The following is a 16,633-nucleotide window of genomic DNA, read 5'->3' as shown; positions in this document are numbered from 1 at the left end:
GGAAACAAAATAGATTCAGCTTCTAGAAAAAGAAAATTTCTTGATGAATTAGCTTTTCTTTACCCTGATGGATATTAGCCTTATGAATTTGCTGTCTCTAGTTTTATTTGCATTCAAATCAGTTCCCATTGCTAATGAAGTAGAAATGCAAAAAACAATACATAAATTTGGAGACTTTGTATGTTCGTGCCCCAACAATAATAAACAAAATGTATAAAAAGGGTTTCCATGATACTTCACTTGATATAGACATGAAAGGACACTCCTTTATATCTTGGCTCAAGCATTTTATGTAAAGGGAAAGGAGCAACTGCTTGCATAGAGGCAAAGTGAAAGCAAATTTTCCTTCCATATCCAAATTCCTGAGGAAAAAAGGTGTCAAAGAGGGCAGCGGAGTCTTACCGTTTCAGAGGAAAGACCAATGGTCCCATGGGCACTGGATCCTCCTTTGCGCTGCAAAGTCAGCAGGAAACCTTCAACCACTGTGTATCAGCCTGTTTATGCACTTCAGAGCATTGTCCTCCAGCATTACTTGTCTTTTCTTCTGTTTAAGATACCACTTGAAAGCACAAAGGAATATGCAGACTATTTAAGGGCTCACTTCAGCTCTGTACTCAAGATCCCAAATGATTAGGTTCTTCTCTCATTCACTTCTCTGTCAGTTTTTCAGAGAAGATGTGAAGTAGCTTCATGTAGGAGATTACAGTCAGTCTGCAGAGTGGGATACCTCAAAGTGCTCCTGCACACTCAGCATCTGCTGCACCACATCTTAATGCTGAGTAATGACTCCCAGAGCACATAGGACAAATAGTCACCTCTCATTTCTGAGAAGAAAGTTGTGTTTCTGGTACCTATCACCTAGCTTTCATATAAATAAGCACATTGCCTTTTTGGACAGACCTCAATTAGCATCAAATTGTAGAGGAAGAAACAAGGGGAGAAAGAAGTTTGTCACATCTGTAAAACTAAATCCTCTCAGAATCCATTTCTAAAAGAAAGAACAGAAATTTCTTTGCACAAATGTCAGTCCCACAAACTTGCTCTTTGGTGGCTCTGAAAACAGTCACAACAGACCAGAGGCACAATTTTAAGCACTTGATTATAGCCTGTAACACCTGATAGTACGAGCAACCATGATTTTACAAATTTCCTAGTCAAGTTTCTAGGGAGAAATAGAAAGATGTGCTAGACAGTGTTGGAACCTTAGGTTCTGGATTTTTTTAAAACCAATCTTCTATATATAGACTGTAGCTGTTCTAGGACAATGAGGATACAGAGATTTTGATCTCTGTCCTGTGGCCATTTTTGTGTCAGAGCTGAGTTTGGGAAGCATCTCTCGAACATCCTTTATTCCAGGACTGGTGTATATAAGCAATAAAACAAAACTGCACTTGGAATTTACTTGAATATATTTCTGATTTTTCTTCCTCTGGGGCATCAGCTTACCTGGCCTGAATGTCTGCAACTGAATATTAAAAGCTAACAAGAGTGGGAAAACAAAACACACATCCATCCAGCAATATAAAATATTTATCCCCTTGCTCAAAATTAGTTTAAGAACTTTCATTAACTGAATCCAATCTGTTTTCAGAAACTCCTTTTTAAAACCACAGTAAAAAATCATGCACTCCTAGGTGTGCCTGCCAGTTGCAGAGAAGGGTTCTATTTCAAATTAAAGGGACCAAATTCCATGGCAATAGGTCCACAAACATTTGTTCAACAGGACACAGAGTTCTCTTTCAGATGGTATTGTATGAATTTGGAACAGCTAGAAGATAATGTATGAAAATAAGCAGGCTTCCATACAGTATCTTTCTGAATATTGTTCTTTTGCACTGAGGAACCTATAGACCAATATAGATTACACAGGTTATGAGATGCTGTTACCAGACAAGGGAAGCTATTAACAATTTGTAAGAGTATGAGGCAAATGGAGCAGGAGATTGCAAGAATGGATGTATCTGAATTTTCTAATTTAAAACTCCAGGTGTTACAGACGAGTTTGCAAAATTTTATCATTTTCACTGGAACAAATGTATTTTTGTATTATGTTTCTGATACTTTTGAACAGCCTATCCTGAGGCCATAATTGTCTGGAATTGACTTCATGTTTTATGCTGAGAAATTACTGCAGAGTAATATTTTGGCTTCAGCCCTTAAAATTACAAGTCAGTTGTTCCCAGTCAGGGGTTGTGCTGGTGTTTGGCACTAGCAGTGATTTTCCATGGTGCTATCTTATATGTCAGAGTGGCAAGTATTATGTACGATTGACTTTTGTTGTAGGTTGACTGTGATTCTTACAGTACTAGAAAAAGTTCTAAATTTTTTTAGGGTATTGCTGCTTGTTACCCTGGTTTTTCTGAGCCTTTTGATTTTCTTAAATGGAGTCAGATCTTTTTAGTTATTGTACAATATTAAGAGCAGTTTTCTACCTTTCCCACAGATGTAACATAAACAAATCCTTTGTTTTTCATTCTCTGTCCTTTGTTTGCATATTTCTAACCTGAAAATTGTAACTGACAATTGTAACTGACAATTGGTCTGGCCACTGAGGCTGAGGGGTGGAAACCCCAAAAAGCCAATCTTCTGCTAGACCCAGAAATGTATAAAAAGTAAGAAATAAACAAAGGGGCTCTCTTCTCTCCGCTCTCTCAGCTGGGAGCTGGATCGGAAGGACCTCTGCGAAAATCTCTTGTCTGCGTGTGATTGCTTTGTGTGTCTCGGTGACAGCTGCTGGTGTGACAAGTTTGGGTGGATGACACCAACAATCTTCGCAGTGAAGAAAATTGGCTCCCACTGATATTCCTCTTAGCAGACAGTGAGAAGAGTTTATTGTTCACTGTTTCTCCAGTCACACAATTACTACACGCTTAAAGAAGAATAAAGAACCGTCCTTTAAATTTAGGGGATTTTGTTGCTTGGGGAACAGCCCTGAGATACAATGCTGAGAACAAAGGGAGTTTTACCATCTGCTGCAGAGTGCTTTGAGGGGCTCAGCTTTCCCCAAGCTCACCCTGTGTAGCTGCTCACAGCGGGCAAGGCACCACTGCGAGACCTGCCGGTCTCAGGACGGGAGTACATGATCGTAAGACACATGGCACGACCAACTTCGTTGAGTCAGGACATTACTTTCAAGTGAAGAAAGTCCTGATATATATCTGTAGCCAAGGGATAGATAGTGAATAATGTTCACATGCTGAGAATTGTAAAAAACTTCTAATAAATGAAGGTGAGAGACTTTTCATAGAATTGTTGAATCATAAAATGGTTTGGGTTGGAAGGGACATTAAATATATCTAGACATCCCTGACATGGGCAGAGAACCTTCCACTAGACCAGGTTACTCAGAGCCCTCTTCAACCTGTCTTGAACAGTTCCTGGGGGAGGACTCTACAATCTCTCTGGGCAACCTGTTCCTGCCTCACCACCTTCACAGTAAAGAATTTCTTGCTAACATCTAATCTAAACTATCCTCCTTCAGTTTACAGCCAATTCCCACCCTGTCCTAGCACTACAGACCCTGTGAAAAGTCCCCCTCCAGCTTCCCTGTAAGCCTGTTTAGGTACTGAAAAGTACTATAAGGTATCCCCGAAGCCTTCTTCAGGCTGAACAACCCCAACTGTCTTAGCCTATCTTCACAGGAGAGGTGTTTCAGGCCTGTGATCAGCTTAGTGACTCTGGCCTTGTTCCAACAAGTTTTCTTTCACCTTGCTGTTGCGTCAAATGGTGTCTCTGAGTTGCTCACAGGTGTAGTTTGCTGCTCCAGCTGCTGTTCCCCATTGTCACCAGCTCTCCATGTTTCTCTTTGGCTAGAAGCACTGGCCAAACCCACCAGAGTGACTCCCACTTGTGGGCTCCTCCAGGGCTGCTGCAGCTGGCACAAACACATTCACAGACACAGGCAGATGAGCACAAACTGATAGCCATAGCTGATTAAGTTTTGATCACATAACAACCATGTATTTCATGCTGTTTCCCTGCTTGAAGTTAATACTTCAGAAACAGAACTGCCATACTCACTGTGGGACTCATTGGGAAAGTTCACACCTGGCCTGTATTTCCATGGTACAGATAAATATTCTCACATATCCCATAGCCTCACACCTGAGAAACCATTTTGTCTTTTCCCTACTGGGCTCTTGCTAGAGGAGGTTTGTATTGGAATCTCCAGTCATCAGCTTTTGAGTTTACATAATTTTCTTTGAGACCCTAGAGGCATTTAAGGAAGGGGGTTTCTATTTGGTATCTTCTTCCAGAAGTGAGTAATTACCCTATATAGTGCAGATTTGCTGATACCCTACTCAGCTTTGGCAGGTTTGCATCTGCAGCTGTTTTCCATTAAGGCAGAAAACACTCCTCAGCTGAGCTCCCAATGTGTAACTGACCTCCTAAGGCTCATCTGATGAGAAGCAGCAGTGTCATTTATCAGAAAGTGTCAGAGCATTTTAGAGTTCTTGTTCATAAGTTTACAAAGAAACCTCAGCCAATTCAGAGGAAAGATGGTGGAATTGAATCCTTTTTGAAGCACTCCTTAGTGTACACATGTAGATTTCCATAAAATCCCACAACAGATTCCAGTCTTGTCTCAAGTTATGTTTCCATCAGTGGTTTTCTATTCTAATGGGTTCTTATTAAAATTGAGGAAGAGAAGATGGTTAGGAGGGGAAAGAGATAATAAGGCCTGTAAGAGCAGATTTTATCATGACTGGCTCTACTTTTGTCTTGGATTATGTAACCTAAAAAAATGTCTATTCTGTTTCTTCTATTGAAAGCTGTTTTTTGGGAGATGTTTTATCCTTCTCTTGTAACTCCAGGGGGGAGGAAGGTGGATGCTTTCTGATAATGGCCTAGCCATTAAAACCAGGTGGGGCGGAGTTTCTTATCTCTTTCATCACCCCTTCATCCCCCAGGGGGACATCTTCTGATAATGGGCCATTAGGGCCTACCAATGACATGACACATTCCATCATCCCATTGTGAGATGCTCCACACAGCTGGGGAGGAGCCAGCTGTTCCTAGCTAGATAAAAACTGAGACTGAAAACCACTAAGTCTCTAGTTTTTCCACTGGATACCTGGAGGAGGACTGGATCCATCTCGTCACCACTGGATTTTCTACAGGACCATCTCTACTCCACAGAATCTCTTCTGTTACTCCAGGAGGACTTATTTGGGCTGCTTCCAACACCCTGACCAAGAGGGTGCCAGGCTGTATCCCTGACTCTGTCAGGGGTTTTCCAGGATTTTTTGTTTGCTTCCTTGCTTGTGGGTTTTTTTTGTTTGTTTGTTTGTTTTTTTAATATTCCTGATGAAGAACTGTTACTCCTATTCCCATATCTTTGCCTGAAAGTCTCTAATTGCACAATTATAATAATTTGGAGGGAAGGGGGTTTACATTCTCCATTCCAAAGGAGGCTCTAACTTTCCTTGGCAGAAAACTGTCTTTCAAAACCAAGACACTTTCAAACCTGTATACATAATTTGTCCTGTTAATTGCATATTGGTCGTGTTGGCACACTGGAATATCTTCTCTATGAATCACAGTGTACAAGCAATACCTGCAATTCCAACTGCACATGAAATCCCATGCCCATAGCTTCTGGTATTTGTCATCCAAGAGCTACATAAAATAAGGAAAATTGCTAATTATAGCCATTTTGTTGGAAGAAACTTTTATATCTCTCCCATGCAGGTTCTGAGCAGCAGGGTGTGACCATTTTATCAGTTGTGGGGAGTAAAAGCACACCAGAATGACTTCCAGAATGAGAAATTCCATTTTTATTTCTTTCCCATGGTGACAGGGTGGGGCAAAGGGTTCACATTTGCCCTTATAACAACATAATACAAACAGAAAGCAGGCACAGGAGCTTTTTTAGTGCCCTGCTGACTTGTGATTTGCTGCCTTCTGTCATCACAAACGGCATGGAGCCAAAGGAGTGATTACAGCATCCTGGCACAGCATGGTCCCCTGACCTGTGTTCTCCCAACAGCAACTCCAAAAACAGATAGCAGGAGAGGAACCCTTTTAATTACATTTCAACACTGCAGGGGGGCCATAAGCTTCTGTGTTGCCTGACTGTAGCCACCTGGATCCATCCACATTTGGAATCAGCCTTATACATGGTTTCCCCAGAAGTGTAATAGTAAAGTATCAAGAGTGGTGGTGGTTGATCAACAAAAGGGAAACAACTTAAAGTAATGCACAAAAGGCAAAAGACTTCTTAAGAAATTGCTGTCTGAGTAAAATGCTATCCGGTGGCTCCTCAGACAGTGTTCGGCATTTTATGTCCTCTTAGAGGCCTTGCCAGGCCAGTCAGAAAGGTGGGGAAAAAGTCAGTTAATTCCTTTTTTTGTAAATACCACACATCTGACATGTATATCCCTAATCCGGGGCTTTTCAAACCCTGAAAAGTTTGTCACTACTTTCCTGAAATGGGCAAACATTTTATTTCTTTTGCAATGTTTCCAGTCAGTATATCTGAAACATGCATCTTCATTTGTGTACATTTCTAAGAGGGATACTGGAGATTTTTTAAAAAAGATCTAAGCTTCTAAATATTTCCTTTCAGTGTTTATGACAGGCAAATAAGTCAACATGACAATATAAATTGTCTCAAAGCTATTCCATCCTTACAGATATTATATCTTATTATAAGATATATAATATATATTATATAATATTATATATTATTCTAAGATGCCATGGGATCCTCTAAACTGCAATTGGCACTTGTACCTGCAGGGTTCACACAAAGTTCAGGATTCATTAAATCTATGTAAACTGGGGGAAACTAGAACTGCTTAAAAGAGAGGTGGCTCTGCTCCTGATTTTGGTGCTTCAGTTTTCATCCTTATGAGTTTTCATGAAAGTTTCTCTTGTGTGGGCCTTTTAGCTAGATATGCCCAGAAAGGTTCTGGTTCCTAGCACACTTACTCCAGCTCTGTGCCTTCCAGCCAGAAATGTTCATAGGCAGCATTCATAAAAAGCAGAACTCATTCTGATACAGGATACAATACCTACTTGGGCAGAGATACACACAGCTTAACTCCCTTCACAGTCTGTGGAGAGCAAGAGATACCTATTTTCTCTCTGCTGATTGTTAAAGGAAACTAACATGCAAGCACCTGTGCTTGCTAAGATCTAAAGCTGAGTTGGTTAACTCGTATGAAATATGTTGCAGCAGTCCCAAGTTCCCAGTTACTGCCTGCAAATCAATAGCAAGGAAATATGAAATAGCGGAATGTTCAAAATAATGCATTCACAGTGAAGTCACAGGCAGTGACCGGTGAGGGTCAGCAGTGGCTAGGTGTTTTAAAAGTTCCTAGACTGCTACTCTAAAGGATTCTAGGATAGGAATCATCAGTGTTATATTGCAATATAGCACATGTTAGCAGGAAACAGTGAAACAGAAAATGGCTTTGTGGGATAATTGACTGCTATTAATTTCTGAGCTTGTGTTTTTGCCTGTATTACACAGGAACTGACAGCACTGCGTTCTACTACAATAAGCTATGCACCACAGAATAATAGAGCTCTTTTTGATGGAAACCCAATGTCAACAAACCCTGTAATATGAGATGGCCTTAATACACTCTGGCTGTTTAAGTTTCCTTGCCTGCACAGTGAATATCATAGAAGGCTACTCCTCTATTTCAAGCTCAGTTTCTTGGCAGTGAGAACAGAGCTGGATTTTGCACTGGACCACTGGATAATTACAGAATAAAAGAAAATCTAGTTAACAACTAGTTAACTTCATTGTCCATGCTTTCATGCTTCTGTGTTGTTTTTTTTTTCCATAATCAGTGGTAGATTAGACAAAGCTCCCAAAGATTACTGGTCCTGTTTTGAGGTATTCAGTATTATTTTCTTGGTGGTGTGTAGTGATATTCAGCTATTTCCCATTTTGCTTCTGACCCAGGTGTTGCCTAGCCTTTTAAATTATATCCAGTGCATATGCTACTTATCCTGACGTCGACTGGGATGTCAGAAGGTTTGCAATGAGATGATCTTTAAGGTCTCTTCCAGCCCAAGCCATTTTATGAAGCTGTGTCCAAGGGAATTTGTGAGACCCAGCCAGAGTGGTGACTACTAATGTGAATCCACCATAAATCTAAATTGTAACTAATTTATGAGCTTACAAACACACCATTTCACTCAGCCCTTTGTCAAACAATCTATGGTCTACTAAAGCAGGGCATCAGAGCAGCTCAGTTAAATGCAGCATAAGTTCACTCTTAGTTTCCTTCTCTGTCACCAGCTAATGCTGATTCCTCTCTGTGCTTCTTTTCATGGGGGGATCATCTCACAGCCATCAATAAAACATTGATTAAAGTAGTGACAGAGGAAGGGATATTGCCCACAGCCTTAAAGTGACACGGCTGAGACATCAGGTTTGCAGGCACTAGGAAAAAGCTCATTCCTTGAGATGAGAAAAGCACCTAAATTTCCAGGCTTTTATTTCTGTAACTTATTAATTCTATTATGTTATTCATATTCTCACTGCAAGGTATCACCTAAACATTGAAGTAGACTCATCAGGAACGTAAAGGTAGGTTCCTTCATCAGTAGCATGCATTAGGTTATCTGCTTTATTACAGAAGGGAGAAAGTTGTGGGCAGCTCCTCTACTCCTCCCTCAATCGCTGTTCCTGCACCCGTGTATGGTGTGCACAGCTGCTTTGGCTCCGAAGTGCAAAGTGTTGGCAGAATCAAGTTTTCCCTGTTTAGAAGTAATGTGCCATTTACACAGAAAATCCTGTGAGTAGGAACAAATGGTGTGGGATGGTTATTTGTGTTTTCTGTTGCTGAGAGGGTGAGAATTGCAGACATGTTCATCACTAAGACAAAGGCCCTTAGTCATGCATCTGCTACTGAAAACGCAACTCTGCTCTGCAGTTGTCATGACAACGCTGGTTATATAAAGAGACATATCAGAAGAAAGATGATTTGCTCTGTGCCCTGTATTTCAGTGTAGTGATACATCCTTTCTCCAATAGGTCTGTTTTGTTATAGACAGAAACAGATATTTCTGTCAAGAAATGCTTCAGAAAGCTGCCTGATGACACAAAAGTTTATGGTGCAAAAATGGCTTACAAACCAATGAAACACCTTGCATGAAGGCTATTTCCATAATTTGAAGATCAGTGGGAGTAGTTCCACTGAATGTGGAAGTGATTCAAAATGTTCAAATAAGTTTTAATTGCAAAGATAGTATTTTTGGGAATAAAGATTATCACTGACTTAGTAACATCACAAGATTTAATAAAGTGAAGGGAAAGTGTTAGTCTCAAAGTGCCTGTGAAACCACATCACCTTGAAAGTTCCAGCAGAATCATGTCCCAAGCCTGAAGCTGAGAAACACAGACCATGTCTACTGTTCAGCTAAAGACAGGAAGAAAATCAGCCTGTGACTCTGCAACCTACTCACCTTGCTAAAAGCTAAAACTGGCAGGACAGTTTCCTATCTGGTCTTGTGGTATTATGTTAAACCACATTTTTGAAGCAAAGAAGGCTGGGGAAATAAACAGTAAGCTACCCCGCTGGTTTCAGCAGTCTCTCTTCTACCTGCAATTATATTCTTCATCATTGCAGAAGTGTTTGTAGTCCTCAGAGAGGCCAACAGTGATGTGATGTGAGGAACTGTAAATTGGTAAGTCTCACGTGAACCAAAAAAATTGCAAGTTAATTTTGAGTCATGCAACTTTGAAAAGACTTTTCAGGTGTGCACTCTTCTCCTGCAGTTAATCTACCAAGTTGTGAAGCAAACAGCATTCATTAAATTTTCCATCAGCAACATTGCCTCTAACAGTTGAATCAGCCCAAGTTCTGTGATCTCACTCGTAACTCCACTGGAAGATAGCTGGGAGTCCAGGATGTTGTGAATGACCCACATAACCAGATCCAACTACTGTTGATAGGAGTCATTTCACCATTCAGCAGAAGCAGATTGCTCCTTCAAAGTCCATTATTTATGTAACAACTGAGTTTTACCCAAGATCGCTGGCCATATGAAGGATTTAGGCATCCTATTCCAGTCCTGAATTTCCATCTCTTGCCGCATGTTCTATTTTGCCATGTGTGCTGTCCCAGAAATCTCACATCTGTGCCCTTTTCAAACCACAAACACAGTGCCCAATTAGTTTCTCTGTGTGGTTCTCTCCATGGTGACCACCTGGTATGCCCTTTTCTCCACTACTTATTCCTGAAAGTGGCAGAACAGAAGGGGGAACAGGATGATTCCCTGTAAAATGATGAAATAGGACTGCAGTGCACTGCCTTGATAGAAAGAAAATGGAGGAGTAGTAATTGAGTTTGGAACAGAGGTAAATACATGATTCCCTTTAACTTGACTGAATAAATTTAACTCATAAAATGAGAACCCCCTAGCAGGTTTCATAAGGCAAATTATTATAGACTCAGTAGAACAAATTGTGTGCTTGAAGAGTGAACTTCATGAACTTGCCTCGCTGCCACATGTACTGTGCTCAGCAAACAAAGGGAGATTTTACTGTAAAGCTTTAATGTACACAGCAATAAGATCTCTAGGACATATTTAGAAGCTGTAGGACTGAAGTGACTCCAGCGTTTTGTCTCTGCCTACCTGTAATAACTCTCCTTGTCATATTAAACCACTTCATGGAAATGCAAGCCATTAACTGAACAACATTCCTGTGGAAACTGGCAGGATTAGCTGCTCCCAGTCTAGTATATATGAAAAATTAAGCACAAAGAGTAAATGCCTGTTCCAAAAGCTCCTTTGAAACTCAGGTGCTCATAAAGAATAAGAAATTAGGAAACTACATATGGTCTGGGCCTAAGAATCTCTTCCAGTGTTATAAAATAAGCTTTTAGGAAGTCCAGAAACCAATTTGAGGACTCTTAAGAACTATCTGTGTTCTTAACCAAAATCTTTCCTTTTTAAAAGAAACCCATACCTCTGAGGATTTCTTAGCAATTGCTCTTCTCCTTTTATGGTTTCTAACTCATATCATACATTTCTCTGCCAGCATTTCCCTCTTTCTATTCTACAGGAATGGAAATAGAGATAAAATAGCTTATGTTTCTGCTGTGATGACGGAGAAGGCTGTTGAAAGATTTCCTGCCTATCACCTGGGTGAGGAGTCCTCTCTGCTTTGAAAACCACAGGCTAAGATTTTAAAAAGTCACGAAATCTTTAACTGCAAGGTGAGGCTTGCCAGAAGCATTTCACACAGCTCTCACCACAAGGATTTTAACTGTTCACCAGAGAGAAACACCAGACAGGTGTTTCTTGCTCTGTGGAACGGTGTCACTGACTAATTTCTCCTCTCATTCCCTTTCAGTATGACCCTCTGTATTGTCATGAATGGTGCCCTAAGTTTCATGTTATAAAGTATGCAAGAAAAGTATGTCTTAATCTTGCAAAAATGTGGAACTTGATGGCTTCATTCACCTATATTTATCAATCTCATGTCGCTCTTCCTTTAGAATTATTTAAAAGAGGAACAGAAGAATGGGAAATAACAACTGTTTCATGCTGAAGTTAATGTATTTTGTCTCTCTTGAACAAAAATAAGACTTAACTAGAACATACTTAAGAAATATTAGAGCCATAAATGTACAGCTAATTTTCAAGATAGACAGAGTAAGATATTAGGGGAAAAAAGGCAAGAAAAAACCAACTCTTATCAGAATGTCCTGAAGAAATGAAAAGAACCCTCAGACTTTCTGGGAAAAAAATTATATCTTGGATTCAAATGTGCTTTGTTCTCATTACCTTGAACCTTTCGTCTTCCATTAGGCTTCTGCAAAGTGAAAGAAGAGTTTGAATGAACCTTTTAAATCAAAGTGGTAACCTTTTACATACACTTGGAATAGCTGTGAACACCTGCTAAATTACTGCAGACACTGTTTTATTATTGCCACTAAGAAAATCAGAGCAGTTCACTGCACGCACAAATCAATTCAGCAATTTTATTAGGAAATGAAATCCTGTTGTTTCCATAAATTTCCATGCATATTAAAGCATCAATTTCATTGCTTTCTAGACATTTCCAGGAAACATAAAAATAGGAGAGAACTCATACAGGTAACCCTTTTTCCATTGGTCTTGAAATGAATCACAATACAACTTAGTGAGTTAAACAATAAAGGAAATAAAAGATGTTCTGGAGTGCTGTAGAAGTCCTTGCAGGCCATTTCTGAGCCAGCAGCCTTTGTATGTGATTTAATTCCACACTGTACATTGCTAAATCTCTTTTGGATGACCAAGTTTTTTCTGTGGTGACCTGAAGTGCACATGCTGTCTCTGTGCCCATTGCCTCACAAACCCCCATGGCTTTCCAGGGTACGAAGGGCTGTAGCAGTCATGACCATGTCAGCATCCAGCTGCAATCTCTGGGTATATCCCATGGATTAAATCCTATTGTCCCAATTCCACACAAACACACAATAAAAATACAATCTCTTCCACGACTTCATCTAGTCTTCCATTACTGTATTTTGTAACACACTAGTAAGAAAAAAGTATTTATGTCTATAGACTGCTTTTCTTGCTGCAATTTTTTTCAGCTTAGAGCTTGTAACTTGAGCCCTAGTGCCAAGTATTTTTTTTTTTTTCTTTCTCAAAGCACATTGTCTATAAGACAACAGACATCTCTCAGGATGAAAACTGCCACAAGTGGTCTGATCTGTTCCAATCCTTTTCCTGCAAGTCATTTATTTCAGATAATTCCTTTCTCATCTCTTATAAAACAGGGGCAGTCTGCTTTTAAGGGTCATCCAAAATAATGTTAAATTGGGTTTTTCAGCATTTATTGATGTGTAATGTAGCAGACAAATGACTCCACTTGTCTCTGCTGGAAGTGCATGACCTTGAAATACCTATGCAGATGCACATAAGGACTCTAAAAACAAGTGAACAATGATGCCGCAAGGACATCCTGGGCCAGCCATGGAAAAGAGGGCACTGAATAGATAAAAACAAGTATGAAAAGGGAATTAAACCTCAGCTTGAGCAATGAGAATTTCTTTACTGATCAGAACAAATACTGAGCTAGCTGACAGAGATCTGTTGGCTTTGGGGTTTTTTTCTTGTTGCTGTAGCATGTTTGCTTTAGTTTTGGGGTTTTTTTTCCTGAAATATTTGTGAACTGAAATTTCTTTGTTGTACAGAAGGCGATTAGGTGTATCTTCTATGATGAAGTTCCCAAAGTTTGGACTTCGTTCCTCACTCAGATGGACAAGGCTGGACACACTGACACCACTGTGCGGGATCTCCAAGCACTGAATGATCCAGCTCTGCAGCTGGAAGCCATAGGAACCCATTCCACAGGAGGCACAGAAGTCCTGTTGCTGTGCTGCACCTGAGAGCTGAGGTAGCACATATGGGTTGTGCAGATACATCTATGTAAATCATCCTGGTTGTAGCTTTTTACTGCACAAACCAGGACTTTGCCTCAAGCTGAGGCAGGGAGGTCATAAAGAAGTTAGAGAGCCCATGTTCAAGGACTCTCAATTTATCTCTCAGTTCTTTTACCACATCTTCTCATAGTTTCAAAGATAGTTTAGTGCACTCAGACCCATGAAGACTGACCACAGCCTGAAATTTATCATAGTTGTAAGAGATCTGGGACTTCCCCTAAAACCGTGTCCCATTTTCTGACAGCATTATAGTACTATTTCTGACAACATTATGATACTATATTTATATTTCTCACTTTAAAAAAAGCATATTTGTTTTGCTCTAAGAAAACAGATGGCATATAGAGAGGCAATTATTGGATCTGTGCTTACCAGAAGACTTGCTTTCATTTTAGACATTTAGAAAAAAAAGTCAATCAAAAATGAAAACAAAAGTTTCACTCTTGTTTGACTGTAGTGGTTTCACATTCGCCAATTTTGTTCCCTGGCCAGTGCACCATTTGTAGTGGTTTGAGTGTTTGTTGAAATCATCTACTCTTTTTCCCTCTGTGAGATAGGATTAGAAGAGAAGCAAAGCAACTTCAAATTTGAAGAGTACAAAGAGAGATTTATTGCTAATCACTAAAAGAAGAAAGTGAGAATCAAAACGAAACTTTCAAAACACTTCTCTCCCCACAACTGTTCACTTTCCCACTGACAACATAAAGAGATAAAACTTGTGATTTTCAGTCAGTTTCACCACTTTTAAATAGTCTTTCATCAGTTCTTAGGGAGAGGAGTCTCTCTTAGAACACCCACAGAGACATTGCCACAAGAAAACAGTTCTCTGGTGGCTCTCATGTCACAAATCTGCAGCCACCCGGGGAATCCTGCAAACCGTGAAGTCCCTCCCATTTAGCAGCTTTCCTGTTAGCTGTGCTCATGGGCCATATCAGCTTATTTAGGGTACTGTTTAAGGATGACTCTTCTAGTACAGAACAAAGGTTCTCTTCCTCTGTCTCCAAAATCTTCATCTCAAGAAACAGAGGTCTTCTTTTTTCTCTGGGGGCAGAGAGCATCTCTTTATCTCTGTCTTTCTCTGTTCAAAATTCTCCATTGGATCACAGCTATATCAGTCCACAGCTATGACTAGGACATCGCATCTCCCTAAAAAGCATTCTATAAGTTACGGGGATATTTCAGTCCATTCTGCATGGCTTCACAAGAGAAGTTCAGCCCAAACTAGGCAACTCCTCAATCTTCCTCCAACCTAGGACTTTTACTCTCTCCTCATTGACTTTCATCCCATGTGTTGTCTCTCCATGGTTCACTCTGGCTGCTCTCTCACTCAGAAAGAGGATTTAATGTTTTGCAAGTTTCATCTGTCAAGCAAAGAGCTAATGTCTTGCCCAGGCCTGCGGATGGTCACGTGCTCTCTGCCGGGCAGCAGCGCTCTGGCCACTCTGCACTTGGATTTCAAAGCCGCAGGGATGGAAGGGCTCAGGAACAGCAGCCAGGACCTCTCGCAGGCATGGGATTTTCCCTCCCCGCCCCTCGGTCTCATGGGGCGGGCCCGGCCCAGCCCGGGTTCAGAGCTGCTCCCGGGGGCCCAGAGGATATCTCCCTTGGCCTGGCCAGCAGCGAGGGGTGGGTCTTAGAGTCAGCGGGATGTTAGCAGCTGCAGCCTCCCCTTCTCCCCACCGCCGGCTGCTGCCGGGGCCCAGCCAGACCTGGCCGTCCTGGCCCCCACAAGGAGGGAGCTGGGCTACCTTCTTACGTCTTCCAAGGCTGGAAGGAAAAGGGCCTCTCCCTGCGATTACTCCAAGTTTTAACCCTGTGTGTTCCCAGAGGCATATCACTTTTCTAATGCTTATATTAGCTGTCAATTTTCATGCCTAGTCACTGATTGGCTTTGCTATAACCTTCTTGAAAAGGTCACTCCCTTCCCAAACTACCACACTGATATATGATGCCCTACTGAGTAGCCTCTCAAGCCAGCTGCCTCATGAAGGAATGACAAAAAACTGCCTGCAGATCTAAGCTGTTAACATGTGAATGTATATTGCATTAAACTCTCCAGCCACAAGGAAAACATCCAGCAAAGTCCAAAACCTGAGTTATTAGTGTTATGAATAAGGAGTGGTGGTTGGCTCGTGCAAATGAGAAGGGGTCATTGCATATGGTGGGGAGAAGTTTTGTTGGGGTTTAAATTTCTTTTGATAAGTATTTTTGTTGTTACAGTATAGTTTTGATGACCTGACAGAGTAACATCACACTACCAATCAAAAAATGAGAAGGGCTCCACCACCGAGGAGGACATATAAGGACTATTTATGAATATTAATGAGGCTAATAGAATCTCAGGATACAGAAGGCCAAGATGCCATTTTATGAATCGAGCCTCTGGTGGGCAGAAGTAGTCCCATCAAGCTCCCAGCACTGTTCCTCCCTTTGCTTTGTAACTTTTCATGGGTTCAAATTAAATTTCATTTGCTCATTACCACCTGGGTTTTGAGTAGTTTATAACATTAGTTTGATGTTTGATATAAAATTAGTTACACTTTTATAGTTTTCCTGTTTCCATGTATTAATCTTACTAACTGTCCAACGAAATATGGTTCAAATGATTTTCTAAACTTGCTCTGTTTTTTCTGAAACTCACCTTCACAAGTGCAGCAGCACAGAGTTGCTGTATGTAACCAAATGTAACCAGCCCTCTGGTACCCAGTCATGAAGGAAAATGCCTGCTAAATCTGTATGATAGATAATGCAAAAAAAGCCCTCTAGTTTTTGCAATTCCCTGTACCTGAAGAGCTCGAGATGCACAAATTATTAGGCTTTATATTGGTAAAAACTTGTTAATACATCAGGCAGACTCAGTCTCAAAAATACCTTTTTATACTGATCACTACAAATGAATGTGAGCTTGTTGACTTTCCTCCAACAGAGGACTACTGCAGTAAGTCAGAAACAAGTTACCATAGTGACCTGTTACACACCGGAAAAGTAAATTTCTCTGCAATTATTTTTGAAGCTTTCTGTAAGGTTATGTTGTCAACAGAACACCAGTCTTGAGACCAGTGCATGCTTCTCACTTCTTCACTGTTGTGCTGGTTTGAATGAAAAACCAGTGAGAGACTCCAAGTCAGAAAAAGCAATTTAATGGGAGGGGAAAAAAAAAAAAAAAAAAAAAAAAAAAAAAAAAAAAAAAAAAAAAAAAAAAAAAAAAAAGTAATAATACAAAAGATCACTGA

This window comes from Hirundo rustica, chromosome 2, assembly GCF_015227805.2.
Source record: "Hirundo rustica isolate bHirRus1 chromosome 2, bHirRus1.pri.v3, whole genome shotgun sequence".
NCBI lineage: Eukaryota > Metazoa > Chordata > Aves > Passeriformes > Hirundinidae > Hirundo > Hirundo rustica.
The sequence above is the reverse complement of the archived record's forward strand: the minus strand, read 5'-3'. Positions refer to the sequence as shown.